Raw genomic sequence first — 21,814 nt, forward strand, 5'->3', positions numbered from 1 at the left:
CTAAATATCTGACAATGGCCTGTTCCAGTGGTGGGTGACGTGAAGCCTGATTCTCGGCTATGACATGAAGCCTGATTCTGTGCCATGAGACCTCTCTCCAAATGATATTGTTTAATTTTAATTAATTTTATTTTTATTTTAATTCATTTCCCTATCCACATTTGTTTGCAGGGGATTTACCTACATGTTGCTGCCTTTTGCAGCCCTCTCGCCCTTTCCTGATCTATTTTACAGCCTTTTTAGTGCCGAAAAGTTCGGGTCCCCATTGACCTCAATGGGGTTCGGGTTCGGGGCGAAGTTCGGGTCGAGTTCGGATGCCGAACCCGAACATTTCCGGGAAGTTCGGCCGAATTTCTCGAACCCGAACATCCAGGTGTTCGCTCAACTCTATCTGTGATATAATCGCAGTTGCCAGACAGCGAGAGGCTGCCGGCTCACAGACTGTACTGTGTCCACTGGCCAGGCCACCACTCATACCGTTACAGGGTGTCACACTCACAATACCTGGCAGATAAAAAAAAGCCAATTTATTTGTTCTCTGTGATATAATCGCAGTTTCCAGACAGCGAGAGGCTGCAGGCTCACAGACTGTACTGTGTCCACTGCCCACCACTTATATAGGGTGGCACAGTGCCTTGCACGCATAGTACCACTTATCTAAAAAAAAATAATGACAGAGGCAGGCCACCCCGCAGGGGCCATCGTGCTGCTGTGATTTCCACTGGCCCTGGAATAATGCCCAGTGTTCAGAGGCCACGTATCCTGAACCCGAAAAATTCGGAGAAAATAGTTGACTGGCTTACACAGGACACCCAATCTTCAACAGCTTCCGCTAAGAACCTTGACGCACCATCCTCCTCCAGCTCAGCTTCGATCACCTGCTCTCAAGTTACCACTCTCCCGCCTGCCGCCACCACCACCACTACCACCACAGCAGCTTCACTTGATCCGTCAGAGGAGTTATTTACACATCAGTTGGATGAAATTAGTGATGTGCAACCATTATTGCCAGAGGATGTAGATAACAGGGATATGTCTCAGTCAGGCAGGATTACACACATGGAAGTACAGTGTGATGATGATGATGAGGATGATGATGATGTTGCACCCGCTGCTGCTTCCTTTGCTGAGGTGTCAGATACAAGTGAAGTGGTTGATGATGACAATGTGTCTTTGGATGCCACGTGGGTGCCTGCTCGAAGAGAAGAAGAAGAGGGGGAAAGTTCAGAAGGGGAGACAGAGAGAAGGAGGAGACGAGTTGGAAGCAGGGGGAGGTCGTCGCAAGGAGCTAGTGGCACAGTCAGACAGCATGTATCGGCACCCGGGGTCAGGCAGACAGCACGCCAATCAATGCATGCTGTTGCCACCACCAGAATGCCGTCATTGCAAAGCTCAGCAGTGTGGCATTTTTTTTGTGTGTCTACCTCTGATAACAGCAATTCCATTTGCAACCTGTGCCAAAAGAAACTGAGTCGTGGGAAGTCCAACACCCACCTCGGTACAACTGCTTTGCGAAGGCACATGATCGCACATCACAAACGCCTATGGGATCAACACATGAGTACAAGCAGCACACAAACTCAAAGCCGCCATCCTCCTCCTGGTCCAGCATCTTCAGCCACATCAACCACTGCTGTCCTCCTTGCCCCCTCTCAACCATCCGCCACTCCGTCTCTCGCCTTGAGCAGTTCCTGCTCATCTGCCCACAGTCAGGTGTCTGTCAAGGACATGTTTGAGCGTAAGAAGTCAATGTCGCAAAGTCACCCCCTTGCCCGGTGTCTGACAGCTGGCTTGACGGAACTCTTAGCCCGCCAGCTTTTACCATACCAGCTGGTGGAGTCTGAGGCCTTCAAAAAATTTGTCGCTATTGGGACACCAACAATGAAGGTACCGGGACGATTTTTTTTTTCAAAAAAGGCAATCCCAAACCTCTACTCTGAAATTGAAAAGGAAGTCATGGCATCTTTGGCATACAGTGTTGGGGCAAGGGTCCTTCTGACCACTGATACCTGGTCTGCAAAGCACGGTCAGGGCAGGTATATCACCTACACTGCGCATTGGGTCAACCTGCTGACGGCTGACAAGCATGGAATGCGTGACTCTGCAGCGGAGTTGGTGACACCGCCATGACTTGCAGGCAGGCCTACTGCCACCTCCTCTACTCCTCCTACTCCATCCTCTTCGATAACCTCCTCGGCTGAGTCCTCTTCTGCTGCGGCGTCTGGCTGCACATCAACTGAATCCCCCCAGCTCCCCAGGGGTTATTCCACATCCCGGATACGACAGTGTCACGCTGTCTTGGGGTTGACTTGCCTTAAAGCAGAGAGCCACACCGGACCAGCACTTCTGTCCGCCCTGAATGCACAGGTGGATCAGTGGCTGACCCAACACCAACTGGAGATCGGCAAAGTGGTGTGTGACAATGGAAGCAATTTGTTGGCGGCATTGAATTTGGGCAAGTTGTCACATGTGCCGTGCATGGCACATGTGTTGAATCTCATCGTACAACGCTTTGTGTCTAAGTACCCAGGCTTACAGGACGTCCTCAAGCAGGCCAGGAAGGTGTGTGGCCATTTCAGGCGTTCCTACACAGCCATGGCGCACTTTTCAGATATCCAGCGGCGAAACAACATGCCAGTGAGGCGCTTGATTTGCGACAGCCCGACACGTTGGAATTCAACACTCCTAATGTTCAACCGCCTGCTCCAACAAGAAAAAGCCGTCAACGAGTATTTGTATGACCGGGGTGCTAGGATAGCCTCTGCGGAGCTGTGAATTTTTTTGCCACGTTACTGGACGCTTATGCGCAATGCCTGTAGGCTCATGCGTCCATTTGAGGAGGTGACAAACCTAGTCAGTCGCACCGAAGGCACCATCAGCGACCTCATCCCATTTGTTTTCTTCCTGGAGCGTACCCTGCGAAGAGTTCTGGATCAGGCTGTAGAGCATGAAGAGGAAGAGTTGTGGTCACCATCACCACCAGAAACAGCCTTGTCATCATCGCTTGCCGGACCTGCGGCAACGCTGGAAGAGGAGTATGAGGAAGAGGAGTCAGAGGAGGAATGTGGCTTTGAGGAGGAGGAAGACCAACCACAGCAGGCATCCCAGGGTGCTCGTTGTTGTCACCTATCTGGGACCCGTGGTGTTGTACGTGGCTGGGGGGAAGAACAGACCGTCAATGACATCAGTGAGGACGAGGAACGGGAAATGAGTAGCTCGGCATCCAATCTTGTGCAAATGGGGTCTTTCATGCTGTCATGTCTGTTGAGGGACCCTCGTATAAAAAGGATGAAGGAGAACGACCTGTACTGGGTGGCCACGCTACTAGACCCCCGGTATAAGCAGAAAGTGGCGGAAATGTTACCAAATTACCAAAAGTCGGAAAGGATGCAGCAGTTCAAAACCAAACTAAAAAATATGCTTTACACAGCTTATAAGGGGGATGTCACAGCACAACGGGAATCTAACAGGGGAAGAGGTGAAAGTAATCCTCCTCCTCCCACGACCACGCCGGCAAGGACAGGACGCTTTACAGACGTGTTGTTGATGGAGGACATGCAGAGCTTTTTCAGTCCTACACATCGCCACAGCCCTTTGGGATTTAGCCTTAGAAAACGATTCGACCGACAGGTAGCAGACTACCTCGCCTTAACTGCAGATATCGACACTCTGAGGAACGATGAACCCCTTGACTCCTGGGTGTGCAGGCTTGACCTGTGGCCTGAGCTATCCCAGTATGCGATATAACTTCTGGCCTGCCCCTCTTCAAGTGTCCTGTCAGAAAGGACCTTCAGTGCAGCAGGAGGCATTGTCACTGACAAGAGAAGTCGCCTCGGTCAAAAAAGTGTTGATTACCTCACCTTTATTAACCCCTTAAGGACTCAGCCCTATTTCACCTTAAGGACTTGGCAATTTTTTGAAATCTGACCAGTGTCACTTTAAGTGCTGATAACTTCAAAACGCTTTGACTTATCCAGGCCGTTCTGAGATAGTTTTTTCGTCACATATTGTACTTCATGACACTGCTAAAATTGGGTCAATAAAGTTAATTTTTTTGCATAAAAAAATACCATATTTACCCAAAAATTTGAAAAATTTCCAAATTTCGAAGTTTCAGTTTCTCTACTTCTGTAATACATAGTAATACCCCCAAAAATTTGATGACTTTACATTCCCCATATGTATACTTCATGTTTGTAGCATTTTGGGAATGATATTTTATTTTTTGGGGATGTTACAAGGTTTAGAATTTTAGAAGCAAATCTTGAAATTTTTCAGAAATGTACAAAAACCCAATTTTTAGGGACCACTACAGGTCTGAAGTCACTTTGCGAGGCTTACATAATAGAAACCGCCCAAAAATTTACCTCATTCAATAAACTACTCCCCTCAAGGTATTCAAAACTGATTTTACAAACTTCGTTAACCCTTTAGGTGTTGCACAAGAGTTATTGGCAAATGGGGATGAAATTTGAGAATTTCATTTTTTTGCCTAATTTTCCATTTTAACCCATTTTTTCCACTAACAAAGCAAGGGTTAACAGACAAACAAGACTGTATCTTTATTGCCCTTACTCTGCCGTTTACAGAAACACTACATATGTGGCCGTAAACTACTGTACGGGCACACAGTAGGGCGTAGAGGGAAAGGTGCACCGTATGGTTTTTGGAAGCCAGATTTTGCTGGACTGTTTTTTTGACACCATGTCCCATTTGAAGCCCCCCTGATGCACCCCTAGAGTAGAAACTCCATAAAAGTGACCCCATCTAAGAAACTACACCCCTCAAGGTATTCAAAACTAATTTTACAAACTTTTTTAACCCTTTAGGTGTTGCACAAGATTTAATGGAAAATAGAGATACAATTTCAAAATTTCACTTTTTTGGCAGATTTTCCATTTTAATAATTTTTTTCCAGTTACAAAGCAAGGGTTAACAGCCAAACAAAACTCATTATTTATGGCCCTGATTCTGTAGTTTACAGAAACACCCCATATGTGGTCATAAACCGCTGTACGGGCACACGGCAGGGCGCAGAAGGAAAGGAATGCCATACGGTTTTTGGAAGGCAGATTTTGCTAGACTGGTTTTTTGACACCATGTCCCATATGAAGCCCCCCTGATGCACCCCTAGAGTAGAAACTCAAAAAAAGTGACCCCATTTTGGAAACTACGGGATAGGGTGGCAGTTTTGTTGGTACTAGTTTAGGGTACATATGATTTTTGGTTGCTCTATATTACACTTTTTTTGTGCGGCAAGGTAACAAGAAATAGATTTTTTAGCAAGTTTTTTTTTTTTGTTATTTACAACATTCATCTGACAGGTTAGATCATGTGGTAATTTTATAGAGCAGGTTGTCACGGACGTGGCGATACCTAATATGTATACAATTTTTTTTATTTATGTAAGTTTTACACAATGATTTCATTTTTAAAACAAAAAAAATGTTTTAGTGTCTCCATAGTCTAAGAGCCATAGTTTTTTCAGCTTTTGGGCGATTATCTTAAGTAGGGTCTCATTTTTTGCGGGATGAGATGATGGTTTGATTGGTACTATTTTGGCGTACATGCGACTTTTTTGATCACTTTTATTAACTATTAACTATTTTGGTGTGCATATGACTTTTTGATAGCTTGCTATTACACTTTTTGTGATGTAAGATGACAAAAAATTGCTTTTTTTACAACGTTTTTATTTTTTTTACGGTGGTCACCTGAAGGGTTAGGTCATGTGATATTTTTATAGAGCCGGTCGATACGGACGCATCGATACCTAATATGTATACTTTTTTTTATTTAAGTTTTACACAATGATTTCATTTTTGAAACAAAAAAAATCATGTTTTAGTGTTTCCATAGTCTAAGAGCCATAGTTTTTTCAGTTTTTGGGCGATAATCTTGGGTAGGGTATGATTTTTGCGGGATGAGATGACGGTTTGATTGGTACTATTTTGGCGTACATGCGACTTTTTTGATCACTTTTATTAACTTTTTTAGGAAGTAAGGTGGGCAAAATTTCAATTTTCTCATAGTTTTTATTTTTTTATTTTTATGGCGTTCACCGTGTGGGAAAAGTAACATGACCGTTTTATAGATCAGGTCGTTACGGACGTGGTGATACCTAATATGTGTAGTGTATTTTTTATTTTATTTTTTTATTCAGTGATAAATATGTTTTTTTTAATCTTAACTTTTTTCAAATTTTTTTTACATTTTTTTGACCCAGACCCACTTGGTTCTTAAAGATCCAGTGGGTCTGATGTCTGTATAATACAGTACAGTACAATATATATTTTACTGTACTGTATTTTACTTACACTTTGTCTAAACAGATCTCTGCCTTTAGCACAGATCTGTTCAGCACGGCGTCCTGTTGCCATGGGAACCTTCCCCGTCTGCTCAGAACTTCGCAGACGGGGAAGGGTAAGGACGGGGCTGTCGGGGGGCTGTCTGGGGGCTCTCTCCCTCTCTCATCGGGGGGCTGCAAAGGCACAGCAGCCCCCTGATGGGAGAGGGAGGGAGCTCCCTGAGCTGTTAACCTTTTCCATACAGCGGTCCGTACGGACCGCTGTATGGAAAGGGTTAAACAGCTGACATCGCATCACCGATGTCAGCCGTTTATACCAGGGTGTCAGCAATGTGCTGACACCCTGGTATACCCACTAGACGCCAACGATTATTCAAGGGGAGGCGGGCGGGGGATCGCGATCCCACCTGCCGCACCGCCCGCCTCCCGCACCTACCGCACCGCCTGTGACACCCCCATGCACCACCCACCCACATAATATCATTCAGGGGTGCAGGGGAGGTTAATAAAACTTTATTTGGGGCATTTTAAAGTTTGATCCCCTTCGGTCAGAGACCGCGGGGATCAGAATCGGCTAAAAGCGCAGCAAACCGCAGGTCTGAATTGACCTGCGGTTTTCTGCGATCGTCGATACGGGGGGATGGGGTCAAATGACCCCCACCCTGCGTTGTTACGGGATGCCGGCTGAATGATTTCAGCCGGCATCCCGTTCTGATTAACCCCCGCAGCGCCGGAATCGCGAATTAAAGCCATGACGTACCAGGACGTCATGGGTCCTTAAGGATTCGGGACCCAAGCTGTACCGATACGTCCTAAGTCCTTAAGGGGTTAAGATGAATGAGGCATGGATCCCGAAGGGACTGACAGTGGGGGATACGTTTGACTAACAAAAGGCCTGATGACATGCCTTGGCCTCAAAATGGTCCCCACGCTTTTTTAACCATCTCCCCGTTCGAAAAATCAATTCAATTCACCTTTCGGGGACCCTTGGTGTTGTACGTGGCTGGGTGGAGGAAGAAACCTTCAATGACATCAACGGGACATGGCTAGCTTGGTATCCAACCTTGTGCAAATGGGAAGTTTGCGGTTGGGCAAATGGACTGTTTGCGGTTGTTTGCGGTGCATTAAAAGGGGAGTTTGGTCTGTCAATGTCTGTGAAGCGGGCGTAACCCTTACACTACCTGATCGATACAACATCATACCTGATCGTATACACACACTGGATGTTTTAAACCACGTTGTTCAAAAAAATGTAGGATTGTCTTCAAGAGATACAGAGCAGTGGAGTTTTCTTTGAAATTTAAAATTTCAACACTGCGTAATTCAGCCCATACAGCAAAAGGAGGTGTACATTCACCCATACATTTTCAGAAAAAAAGTCTGTGTCACATAAAGAATTTCACCACTAAGTACTTCAGTCCATACCGCAAAAGGAGGTGTACATTCATCCATAAATTTTCTGAAAAAAAGCCAGTGTCACATAAAGAATTTCACCACTAAGTCATTCCATATCGCAAAAGAAGGTGTACATTCACCCATACATTTTCAGAAAAAGAGCCAGTGTCGCATAAAGAATTTCACCACTAAGTAAGTCATTCCATACCGCAAAAGGAGGTGTACATTCACCCATACATTTTCAGAACAAGAGCCAGTGTCACATAAAAATGGAAAATGGAAAGGGTTAAACAGCTGACATCGCATCACCGATGTCAGCCGTTTATACCAGGGTGTCAGCAATGTGCTGACACCCTGGTATACCCACTAGACGCCAACGATTATTCAAGGGGAGGCGGGCGGGGGATCGCGATCCCACCTGCCGCACCGCCCGCCTCCCGCACCTACCGCACCGCCTGCGACACCCCCATGCACCACCCACCCACATAATATCATTCAGGGGTGCAGGGGAGGTTAATAAAACTTTATTTGGGGCATTTTAAAGTTTGATCCCCTTCGGTCAGAGACCGCGGGGATCAGAATCGGCTAAAAGCGCAGCAAACCGCAGGTCTGAATTGACCTGCGGTTTTCTGCGATCGTCGATACGGGGGGATGGGGTCAAATGACCCCCACCCTGCGTTGTTACGGGATGCCGGCTGAATGATTTCAGCCGGCATCCCGTTCTGATTAACCCCCGCAGCGCCGGAATCGCGAATTAAAGCCATGACGTACCAGGACGTCATGGGTCCTTAAGGATTCGGGACCCAAGCTGTACCGATACGTCCTAAGTCCTTAAGGGGTTAAGATGAATGAGGCATGGATCCCGAAGGGACTGACAGTGGGGGATACGTTTGACTAACAAAAGGCCTGATGACATGCCTTGGCCTCAAAATGGTCCCCACGCTGCTGTATTTAATGTCTGCATACCGGATGACTTTCGTGAATTCTCCGCCACCAACTAGGGTTCAAGCCGCAATGTTTTAGTTACCTTTCTGCCTGGAAAACATCAATTTTTCTGGCCGCTGCTACAACAGCGGCTGCAACAATACCATTATTTTTCAGGCATGTGTACATGCCTATTTTTTCTGGCCTTTGGTGCTGCACTGTGGCTGCAAAAACAAAACAAAAAAAAGGCACATACATGTGTCAATTCCCCTTTGTGATCGTTACCTTGTCGTGGTGAAGGGGCTTGTGTATCACAATGAAGCGATCATCACCTCTATGAGTGTGTTGGTAATGTTGCCACACCCCAGATGATAAGGCCGTTGCTTCATTATGATCAGACCAAAAGCCATTTTTTCTTTTTTTTTTTTAAGTTGTATGGGTTTTTAATACATAAAATAAAAAAATCATAATAAAGTCTCTTAATAGTTTATTAGAAATAATGCAGACAATTTAAAAAATCCCCATCAATTCCAATACAAAGCAAGTACAGAGCTCAGAACAAAATTATTTCAGGATGTCGTAATGCTTCGTTAATTCGACAATGGTTAATCAATTCGACATACGTCCCCGGATAGGGGACGTAACAGGGATTAAACTGATAGGAATAGTACTAGTTAAGACACCACTCATATAGGGTGTCACAGCACATTGCTCTGTGCACGCGCAGTGCCCCAACTTGGGAGTAAGAGGACCGACCAAGCTGCTTTTTCCATCTCCCGGTTCCTAAAATCAATTCAGTTAGGTGTATCAGAGTTTAGTCTGTCACTGTGAAGGCAGTCGAAGGTATCCGGGCTAAAAATTTTTTCACATAAGGCAATCCCTGATATGGGACGTAACAGGGATTAAACTGATGAGAATAGTACTACAGAAAATACCACTCATATCGGGTGTGACAGTAAATTGCACGGCGCAGACGCAGTGACCGTGGATTAAAACAAAGGGGAGGGAGCCAGCGTTTTTTTAACCATCTCCCCGTTCGAAAAATCAATTCAATAAATGGACCCCAGATTAGGGACATAACAGGGATTAAACTGATGAGAAGAGAACTACAGAAAATACCACTCATATCGGGTGTGACAGTAAATTGCACGGCGCAGACGCAGTGACCGTGGATTAAAACAAAGGGCAGGGAGCCAGCGTTTTTTTAACCATCTCCCCGTTCGAAAAATCTATTCAATAAATGGACCCCAGATTGGGGACGTAACAGGGATTAAACTGATGAGAAGAGAACTACATAAAATACCACTCATATCGGGTGTGACAGTAAATTGCACGGCACAGACGCAGTAACCGTGGATTAAAACAAAGGGGAGGAAGCCAGCGTTTTTTTAACCATCTCCCCGTTCGAAAAATCTATTCAATAAATGGACCCCAGATTGGGGACGGAACAGGGATTAAACTGATGAGAAGAGAACTACAGAAAATACCACTCATATCGGGTGTGAGAGTAAATTGCACGGTGCAGACGCAGTGACCGTGGATTAAAACAAAGGGGAGGGAGCCAGCGTTTTGTTAACCATCTCCCCGTTCGAAAAATCAATTCAATAAATGGACCCCAGATTGGGGACGTAACAGGGATTAAACTGATGAGAATAGTACTACAGAAAATACCACTCATATCGGGTGTGACAGTAAATTGCACGGCGCAGACGCAGTGACGGTGGATTAAAACAAAGGGGAGGGAGCCAGCGTTTTTTGAACCATCTCCCCGTTCGAAAAATCTATTAAAAAAATGGACCCCAGATTGGGGACGTAACAGGGATTAAACTGATGAGAAGAGAACTACAGAAAATAACACTCATATCGGGTGCGACAGTAAATTGCACGGCGCAGACGCAGTGACCGTGGATTCAAACAAAGGGGAGGGAGCCAGCGTTTTTTTGACCATCTCCCCGTTCGAAAAATCAATTCAATTCACCTTTCGGGGACCCTTGGTGTTGTACGTGGCTGGGTGGAGGAAGAAACCTTCAATGACATCAACGGGACATGGCTAGCTTGGTATCCAACCTTGTGCAAATGGGAAGTTTGCGGTTGGGCAAATGGACTGTTTGCGGTTGTTTGCGGTGCATTAAAAGGGGAGTTTGGTCTGTCAATGTCTGTGAAGCAGGCGTAACCCTTACACTACCTGATCGATACAACATCATACCTGATCGTATACACACACTGGATGTTTTAAACCACGTTGTTCAAAAAAATGTAGGATTGTCTTCAAGAGATACAGAGCAGTGGAGTTTTCTTTGAAATTTAAAATTTCAACACTGCGTAATTCAGCCCATACAGCAAAAGGAGGTGTACATTCACCCATACATTTTCAGAAAAAAAGTCTGTGTCACATAAAGAATTTCACCACTAAGTACTTCAGTCCATACCGCAAAAGGAGGTGTACATTCATCCATAAATTTTCTGAAAAAAAGCCAGTGTCACATAAAGAATTTCACCACTAAGTCATTCCATATCGCAAAAGAAGGTGTACATTCACCCATACATTTTCAGAAAAAGAGCCAGTGTCGCATAAAGAATTTCACCACTAAGTAAGTCATTCCATACCGCAAAAGGAGGTGTACATTCACCCATACATTTTCAGAACAAGAGCCAGTGTCACATAAAAAAATTTACCGCAAAAATGGCTTTACCACATACAACTGCACCGCTGAACGCCAAGTAGACCCTTAATTGAGATGGGTCGCCCATGGCTTGCGCACACTACATGCCTCCAACATAATTCTTGGATCTCTACATTAAAATAATGTATTTGCTGTAAATCGTGAGAGGGGCATTGCTGGAAACATTGACTTCACAAGAGATACAGAGCAGTAGAGTTCAGCCACCTCTATTTGCTTCCCGTTGTTTACTGCTCCTGAATTAAAGTTGGGGCAACCAGCTTCAGCTTCCTCTGATGTGTATGCCTATAGAGTCCTTTTGTTATGGCTTTGCACAGGGAGCAAGATTGTTATGCACAATTCTGATGGAACTCCTGATCTTAAGAAACTGGACTTGGACTCCAAAGCAGAGGCTCTCCTGTCATGTCTTGTGTGCTGTGGAGATCGAATGCAGACGGAGCAGATAAAAACACATGAATGTTTTCAACTTAGTGAGGCTGCTTGATTTAATTGTAAATAGATGGTAAAGGTAAAGTCTGCTGTTGTGTTGTCATCAGCATTTTCATTATGTTTACTGCAGGACCCACAACAACATAATTCGGGCCATACCGCAAAAGGAGGTGTACAATCACCCATCAATTTTCTCAAAGACAAATTAGTTGCAATAAAAATTTTCACCAAAGAAAGGATAATGGAATTTGGTTCATACAGAAGAAAGTCTACTATCACCCATCAATTTTCCCCAAAAAAGCCTGTTACCCATAAAAAAAGTGCACCATTACATATTTCGGTCCATACCGCAAAAAGTTCTTCACAAATTTTTTTTCTATTTTTACACAACAGTCTTTTCAACAGATAAGTGCAACGATGAAAGGCAAATTTATTTGTTTTTTCCCAGTAATACACGGCAAACTGGGCTGTAAAATATCTCACTGCACCGCTGAACGGCAATTAGGCCCAAATTTTTTTCTATTTTTACACAACAGGGTTTTCAACAGATAACTGCAATGATGAAAGGTGAATATATTTGTATTTTCCCACTAATACATGGCAAACTGGGCTGTAAATTATCTCAATGCATCTGCACCACTGAACGCCAATTAGGCCCAAAAATTTTTCTATTTTTACACAAAAGGCTTTTCAACAGATAATTACTATTAGGGGACATTATTTTTGGGGACACTATACAGGCATTATTACCTGGAGCACAATATAGGGTGTTATTATTACTGGGGCACTCTAGAGGACATTATAACTGCTTTAGACAGGGACCTTTGGGATACTTTTCTAAACTGGTGTAAAGTAGAACTGGTTAAGTAGCCCATAGCAACCAATCAGATTCCACCTATCATTTTTGAAAGCTTCTTTGGAAAATGAAAGGTGGAATCTGATTGGTTGCTGTGGGCAACTAAGCCATTTCTACTTTACACCAGTTTGATAAATGACCCCAATTATGAGAAATCTAACGTGTCTGTGTAACAAACTCTGCAGAGACGAGATGAGGTTGTCATGGTGGTCTGGGTCAAACGGAGGAGAAGAGGGAAGAGAAAGTCTACATGACAGGAGATGTCACTGGAAGTAAGAGGCATGTGGTGCTGTATTCTCCTATATGTAGAGCGGGCTAAGATTTAAATTTGTAGATGTCACCTGCAGTCCTATGTAACACCCCACATAACACAATAATTCACTGTGTTATGTGGAGTGTTACATAGGACTGCAGGTAACATCTATCACATCTGTACACAGAGAGTTAGGAGATTGGTAGGGGTCTGACTCCTGACACCCCCTAAAGCCAGCTGTTTGAGGAGACCACAATGTTCCAGTGAGTGCTGCAGCCTCTTTGCTTTGTGCTTGGTATTGCAGCTCAGCCCCAATCACTCAGATGGGATTGAGCTGCACTTAGACCACGTGAACAAAGAACATGATATCATATGGCCTAGGAAGAGACTGTGATGCTGAGGGAGGGGCCCGTGTGGGGTAGACAACCCCGGGCCTCACATCACACATGCACTTGATACACCCCTGGCCGGACCCAACACCACTAGCGATCTTTCTGCTAGCACCCCAAGCCCCCCCTCCCATTGGCGATCTGTCTGCTTAGCCCCCCCACGTCATTGGTCTGTTTACTATCGAAACCCCCCCCCACTTGGGTGGGTCAGCATGGCTCAGTAAAGGACGTGAAGGGACGTCAGCGGCGCCGCGGCAGCAGGGTGGAGCTTGATGGATGTCCCCTACGTGAATCGTTTGCATTGGTCAGCCAGCCAGCGAAAGTGGTGTGCACCTGACCTAGGTAAGCTGCTGCCAGGGGAGAAAGGGGGTGCTGGGGCTCTAAGCTTTGGAGGGGTGACTTGGGGTGGTGACACCATTTTCTACCGCACCAGGTGACACCAGCCCTAGCAACGCCACTGGCTGGAGGCCAGCAACTTGCGGCGGGGCATGGTGCAGTCACCGTACTCTTACACTGGTCCCCGCCGCTCATAGCAGTATACATATATAAACACTAATCCTTAACCTCCAGTAACTTTAAAGCAGTGCTATCCTGTTTGTTTACTACTTACAATCAAGCTCCGGTAACAGGCAAAGCGGGCGGCGGCGTAACTTCACTCACTCACAGATCCCCCCATAACAGTGCCATCGACAGATCCCCCCTCCATAACAGTGTGATCCACAGATTCCCCCCATAACAGTGCTATCCACAAATTCCCCATAATAGTGTCATCCACAGATGCCCCCATAACAGTGTAATCCACAGATCCCCTCCATAACAGTGTCATCCACAGATCCCCCATAACAGTGCCATCGACAGATCCCCCCTCCATAACAGTGTCATCCACAGATTCCCCCCATAACAGTGCTATCCACAAATTCCCCATAATAGTGTCATCCACAGATGCCCCCATAACAGTGTCATCCACAGATCCCCTCCATAACAGTGTCATCCACAGATCCCCCATAATAGTGTCATCCACAGACCACCACCATTAGTTCAAAACTCATCAAAAGCACACCTTTTGGTTAAAACATTTTCTTTTCTTATTTTCCTCCTTAAAAACCTAGGTGCATCTTATGGGCAGGTGCGTCTTATAGGGTGAAAAATACAGTATATTTGTATATTCCCAAGTAATACATGGCAAACTGGGCTGTAAAATATCTCACTGCACCGCAGAATGGCAATTAGGCCCACATTGTTTTATATTTTTACACAACAGGCTTTTCAACAGATAAGTGCAATGATGAAAGGTGAATTTATTTGTATTTCCCCAGTAATACACGGCAAACTGGGCTGTAAAATATCTCACTGCACTGCTGAGCGGCAAATATATTTTTCCTTTTTCCACTAATACACGCAAAAAAGGGCTTTAAAACAAATAACAGCACCACTAAGCGCCAATTATATTTTTTCTTTTTCTGCTAAAACACCCCACAAAAGCCTTTACTACAGATTACTGCACAGCAGAGCGGCAAATGTATTTTTCCTTTTTGCGCTAATACATGACACAAAAGCCTTAACAAGAAATAACTGCACCGCTGAGCGGCAAATATATTTTTTCTTTTTTCACTAAAACCCCTCACAAAAGCCTTTACTACAGATTACTGCACTGCAGAGTGGCAAATGTACTTTTCCTTTTTGCACTAATACATGTCACAAAAGGCTTTACAAGAAATAACTGCTCCGCAGAGCGGCAAATGTATTTTTTCTTATTGCGCTAATACACGTCACAAAAGGCTTAACAAGAAATAACTACACCGCTGAGGCCAATATATTTTTTCTTTTTCTGCTGAAACACCCCACAAAAGCCTTTACTACAGATGAGTGCACCGCACAAGGGCAAATGAGACATTGAAATATTTCCTTGTAATAACCCCTGTTAAAGCCTGTATCAAACAGCACTTACACCCTAATAAGAAAGGTTTGCTGGAATTACAGAGCTGTATAATGGCAATTTGGGTGCCTAGTCAGTGCTGCAAGGTCTAATAGTAATGTCACCTTCCCGAATGAACCCTGTTCAACAGAAATGCAGTGGAATGATTCCTCCCTATTTTTTCCCTACATCTTGAATAATATTTCCCTGCACCTGTAAATCATTTTTTTTAGCAGAATGACAATTTTTCTATCACTGTCCCTAGCGCCTGCAGACACGTCTCTCCTTGCACTAAGTACGCTGGTGAATGGCAGAATCTAAGATGGCTGCCGTTTATACGGCTGTGACATCACAGGGCTGGATGGCTGCTGATTGGCTACATGCATGTCAGTATGGGTGATCCCGCCTTCCCAGACTTCCTTTCTCCCTGTCCTCACACGTGCAGCAGCCATTTTAGGAAAAATTTGATTCGTTACTACGAAGCGCGAGGAAATTCGCATTTGGTGCGGATCAAATTTTTCCTGAAATTCGTAACGAATTCCACTTCATCAGCTTCAATTCGCTCATCTCTAATAATAAAGACAACAGCACAGAAAAATTGGCCCTACATTTAATAACATGCACTCAAAAAGTAATTAGTGCCCTCTGTCTAAATCAGTGAAACTGCCACCGCCAAGGTGTGGAGATAGTAGACCTGTTTTGTACCAAAAACTTGTGACACATGATAAAATTCTCCACAAATCTGTGCAGCGCCATGCTGCGGTCATTTTCAGTGTAGAGGAATCTCAAGGGAGCTCATTTCACTCCTTTATTGCCATCATGTTGCAGCAGACTATGCCATTATTAGAGTATTGCTTGTTAACTTTCTACCCTTCTGGCTAGACAGCATTATATGCCTGCACAATGCCAAATTACCATCCATATACCATTCAATAACCCTCCTATTTTGTTTCAATCTATAGAGTGACACCTCCCACAAAACGGAAACCTAACTCATTACAAATGTTGTCCAGTATTAGAAAAACATGTCAGCTGTCTTCCAAAGACAGTGCCACACTGGTCCACGGGTCATGGGTGGTAAAGGAGTTCAAATGCGCCCACTTCGATAGAGCTGACTTGCAATATCAGACAGAACTTGTGAAAAGATGTAGTCCTATTACTTAAAAAAGCAGCCATGATTTTCTAAGGCTATGTTCATATCTGTGTAAGTGGCTCAGTTGGGGGCCACCTTCACAGATTCCATTAAACATAATGGACATAATAGCACGATGGGCACCTATTTGTGTTGAGCGAATCGAAGCAATCAAAGTGGAATTCGATCTGACGTTTAGTAAAAATTTGATTTGCAACTAATCTGAATTTCCTCATGTTTCGTGGTAGTTTTTTTATCTAAAATTGCGGCTACACGTTACAAAGTGAAAGTAAGAAGCCCGGGAATGCGAGAGCACCTATAATGCTGTGCAGCCAGCCAATCTGCAGATAGCCATCCCCTGTGATGTAACAACCCATTAAAAGCCTCATCACGCGCGGTCTGCTTCATTTCGCTGTGAGCTGAGCATAGGGAGAGACATGGAAGTGCTCTTGTGCCAGAAATAATAGTAACGATGATCTGTATGAAAAGAGAATACTTAATTGCCATTGTGAAAGGGACAGTGCAAGGATAGTGCAGGGACTGTAATCTGAAGCTGAAGGGATTCATAGGATACAGCACTGTATGAATTAATCGCAGTGTAGGGCACAGAGTTATCTGATTGAACGGTGTCCACAGTAAATAGAAAAACTATTCTATTGGACCCTGAATCTCAAATTAGGGTAAATAGCCTGTCTCTTTCTACTGTTATAGGGGTGTCCACCTTGCTTAATAGATAAACAATTCTATTAGGCCTTGATTCTCAAATTGGGGTGAAAAACCTGTCTAATTATACTGTTATAGGGGTGTCCACCTTGTTTAATAGATAAACAACTCTATTACGCCTGGATTCTCAAATTTGGATGAATAACCTGTCTTCTGCAACTGTTATTGGGATGTCCACCTTGTTTAATAGATAAACAATTATATTAATATTATGCCTTGATTCTCAAATTTGGGTGAATAACCTGTCTCCTTCAACTGTTATTGGGGTGTCCACTGTCCAACTTGTTTAGGCTACTTTCACACTAGCGTTCAGGGCTCCGCTTGTGAGCTCCGTTTGAAGGCTCTCACAAGCGGCCCCGAACTGATCCGTCCAGTCCTAGTGCATTCTGAGTGGAGGCGGATCCGCTCAGAATGCATCAGTCTGGCTCCGTTTGTCCTCCGCTGAGCAGGCGGACACCTGAACGCTGCTTGCAGTGTTCGGGTGTCCGCCTGGCCGTGCGGAGGCAAACGGATCCGTCCAGACTTACAATGTAAGTCAATGGGGACGGATCCGTTTGAAGTTGACACAGTATGGCTCAATTTTCAAACGGATCCGTCCCCCATTGACTTTCAATGTAAAGTCAAAACGGATCCGTTTGCATTATCATGGTAATGCAAACGGATCCGTTCTGAACGGATCTAAGCGTTTGCATTATAGGAGCGGATCCGTCTGTGCAGATACCAGACGGACCCGCTCTGAACGCAAGTGTGAAAGTAGCCTTAATAGATAAACAATTCTACTGTATTACACCTTGATTCTCAAATTTGGATGAATAACCTGTCTCCTTTAACTGTTATTGGGATGTCCACCTTGGTTAATACAGTAGATAAAGAATTCTATTAGACCTTGATTCTCAACTTGTGGGGAATAACCTGTCCACATCTACTGTTTTTCTGGTGTCCGCCTTGTTTAATAGATAAACAATTCTACTATGTCTTGATTCTCAAATTGGGGTGAATAACCTGTCTTATTCTACTGTTATTGGGATGTCCACCTTGTTTAATAGATAAACAATTCTATTATGCCTTGGATCTCAAATTGGAGTGAATAAACTGTCTTGTTCTGCTGTTATTGGGGTGTCCACATTGACACTGAATAACCTTTTTACATATACAGTTAGTATTACAGCACAGTATGTCCAACAGACAGTTGCCAGGACTCTTCAAAGAAACGGACAGTGGCAAAAATGTTGCTGTACTGGGCACAAGTAGCAGCAATAGCATCTTCCACTTTAGCCTTAGCCTCCACTGTAGGCACAGTTCAGAGTGGTCCTCCAGCATACAACCTATGCAGAGCATGGCGGTGTCACACTGTTCTGCACATGGCCAACCTCGGCCAACGGAGTCACACCAGGGAGGAATTGCTCTGCCTCCTTCAAAAAGAAATTGAATTCTGGCTGTCTCCTCGGCAACTGAAGATCAGAACTCTGGTCATGGATAAGGGGAAGAACATTCTGTTGGCATTGCATCAAGGAGAGCTAACCCATGTACCCTGCATGGCTCATGTCTTTAATCTGGTTGTAACCCAATTCCTGAAGTCTTCCACCCAACTGCAAGACATCTTGAAAATGACCAGGAAACTGTGCATGCAATTCAGCCACTTCAGCAAAACACACCCTCCTTGAGCTGCAAAGGCAGAATAGCCTTCCCCAACAATGCCTCATATGTGACATTTCCATCCGTTGGAACTCAACCCTCCACATGTTGGACCGACTATATGAGCAGAGAAAGGCCATAAATGATTTCTTTATGATGCAGGCGGACAGGAGTGCTTCCCTCTATAACTTCAATGTTAGCCAGTGGCATCTCATGTGTGACACCTGCTGTTTGTTTAGGCCCTTTGAGGAGGCCACTTTATTTGTCAGTTGCCAGGACTATGATGAATCATGTCATTCCTCTCCTTCATGTCCTGGAGCAGATGCTGATAAATCTGGCTGGCCAGGAGATAGGAGACGTGGCACCTACATCTCATTGCCACCTGAGCCCTGTTGGGGACAAACTGGCGGAGAAGCAGGAGGAGGACATAAATGCCCAGGAATTGTTTGCAGAAATAGGTGGGTTATCTGCCCCTCCACAGGAGTGGAGCAGGAGGAGCTGGAGTGCAATGAAGAAGACCGGGCAGACGACCACAACAGACCGTGGCAGTATGCAGTGGAAATGGAGGCAGAGAGTCCCTCCGATTCCCTTGTGCAAATGGTCAAATGCATGCTCATGGATCAGAACCTGAGCCAGCAGGTGGTGGCATACTTGGACTGCACCCTGTCACCACAAATCCAAGATCCCCTGGACTACTGGGCAGCCAACCTTGAATTGTGGCCGCAACCAGTTTGACCTTGACAAGCATTCCTGCCGTCCAGTAGTGTGGCACCACAGAAGGTGTTTTGTGTGGTGGGGGGCATAGTTACCCCAAAGAGAACTCACCTTTCAACACAAAATATTAAGAGATTATCCTTTATAAAGATGAATCAAGCATGGATCAGCCAGGATTTCCACACACCGGTTCCCGATACATCAGATTAGATCATTTTGGCAGTAATGATCTTACTGAAGTGTGCTGCTACACCAGAACATTGTGAAAAATGGCCTATTACTTCTGCCAACCTGCTGCTGCCACTATTCTGATGCTGCCACCCGCCTGATGCCACATGCCTGCTGCCTCTGCTGCCATCTTCTTCTACTGCCACCATCTTGATAGGGGCAAGGCCGAAATTGGCGCTTGCCCCTCATGGTGTCATTGAGACACGTTTTTATGGTATGGCCATGTTTTCTCCCCCCCTCCCTTTCTCTTCTCTCTCCCTGTTTTTCTCCTCAGGTTAAGCTGGCAACTAGACGGCAGGTTATTGGCTCAGGACGGTTGCTGTCCGGTTGCTGGGCTTAGGCTATTTTTAGCCTGAATAAAGGATTGGCCAGGAGGTTCTGTGGCGGGAACTGGACCACTATTTAAGGTCGGTCACTCACCTGGGTCTTGGCTGTTGGAATCTTCAAGCAAGAAGGAAGCATCCCGTGTGTGAAGACATCGTTGCGGCTTTGGCGGCAGTGGCAAAAGAGCCGAAGTTTCTTTGAAGATTTCCAGTGGCAGCGGCGGAGCGGTGCTTCAGGAAGCGGCCGGAGCGGCAGGTCAAGGGCGGCATCTGGCTGTGAGAAGCTGCGGTCGGCGTTTCTAGTTGTCGGCCTGCGGAGATAACAGAAGCCACCGGCGTTAGAATTTTCTTCCTCCCCTTCTTCAATAAAAGTGACCGGCGCTGCAGCATGGAGTTCGGCTCGCTCAACGCGCTCCTCAGCCAGATTCACAAAAGAGCTCTCACCTGTGGCGGCGAGGAATGGCTGTGCAGGTGTCTGGCTGAGGTGGCGCCGGTGTCTTCATTGAGCGGGCCTGCTGCGCTGGTGGAGGAGGAGGAGGGCAGCGGAGGTCACGTGAACAGGGGAGAGGAGCTGGTAACCAGTAAGAGCCGGAGGCAGCTGAGCAGTGTGCCCTCCTTTTGTCCTGTGCCGGAGCCAGCACCACCTGGTGGCTCCAGTGAGGTAGTGCTGCCTCCTTTCAGGAAGTCCAGGCAGAGGAGCAGTGATGTGGAGCCCCGCAGCAGAAGAAGCAGTTCCCGTCAAGGCATTGTGGTTCCTCCCTGCCCTGCAGCTGTATCTTCTCTCCCTGGAGGGTCCATGAATGCTGGTGTTCCCGTGCGGTCTTAAAGCCGGAAGAAGAGGCCCAGGATCACCTACTCCCCGTCCAGGAGTCAAGAAGCGGCTGGGCGTCAGCGGTCTCCTCCCAGGTCGGCGGTCTCGCAGCCTGGTTCTGAGGAGATAGCTAGGCAGCCTGCTGAAGACACCATGGATTCAAGTTTTGGTGAGATTAATGATAGGCAGTTTACTCTGCCTGATTGTTTTCCTGTTAATGATAACCAAGGTTTTTCCTTTTTACAGGGTTTAGCCAGGGTCTTTTCTGATCTGGCTCAAGGCGTTGCTGCTAGTTCTGGCACTGCCTGTCCGTCACCTGCTGCGGCCTGGACTGACCGTCCTGCATCTGTTGCTCTGAATGCTTCTGGTGCGGGGGGACCAGTGCTGGCCAATGCAGCTGGTGTGACGGAGTCGTGTTTAAAAGAGGCAATGCCATGTGAATTGTCTCCACTGGGTTTTCATCTGCCTAATGTGGTGAAAGAGAAAATTTGGAGGAGGGAGTATATTGATATATTATCAATTGCTCCCTTCTTCCAGAGAGATTATTAAGTCGGAAAAAAGGCGGATGAAAAATCGGAGGAGGACAGGAAAAGGACGGCCCCAAAGTCCTTTAACAATTGGCTTCAAGCTTTTTGTATTTATTCATCGATTTTAGGAGTATCCGCAATTATGCAGTGGATTGTTTCAGCATATTGATATCATTTTAGTGGCCTACCGTAATTTCGGAGGTTTCTCGTGGTTTCAATATGATGAAACATTTCGTCAAAAATTAGCTGTCCACCCAGGTTTGCAGTGGGGTAGTAAAGATGTAGGTTTATGGCTGTCTTTGATGCTTCCTCAGAGATCTGGGGGGCTTCCAAGGCAGCAGAATACCAGTCAGAATGTTTTGAGGAAGGGCCTATGTTTTGACTTCAACGAGTCAGCTTGTAAATGGTTAAATTCCTGTAAATATAGGCATGAGTGCTCGGTTTGTTTGGGCCCGCACCCGATGTTTCGTTGTTTTAAAAGGGTTTCAGGGGCCCAGCAAACCGTTGTTAGCCGAGAATTTCAGAAAAGCTCTGACATCGGTGAAGTTGCAAAACATGGTTCCTTGGTTAAA

The sequence above is a fragment of the Bufo bufo genome, chromosome 3 (genome assembly GCF_905171765.1).
Source record: "Bufo bufo chromosome 3, aBufBuf1.1, whole genome shotgun sequence".
NCBI lineage: Eukaryota > Metazoa > Chordata > Amphibia > Anura > Bufonidae > Bufo > Bufo bufo.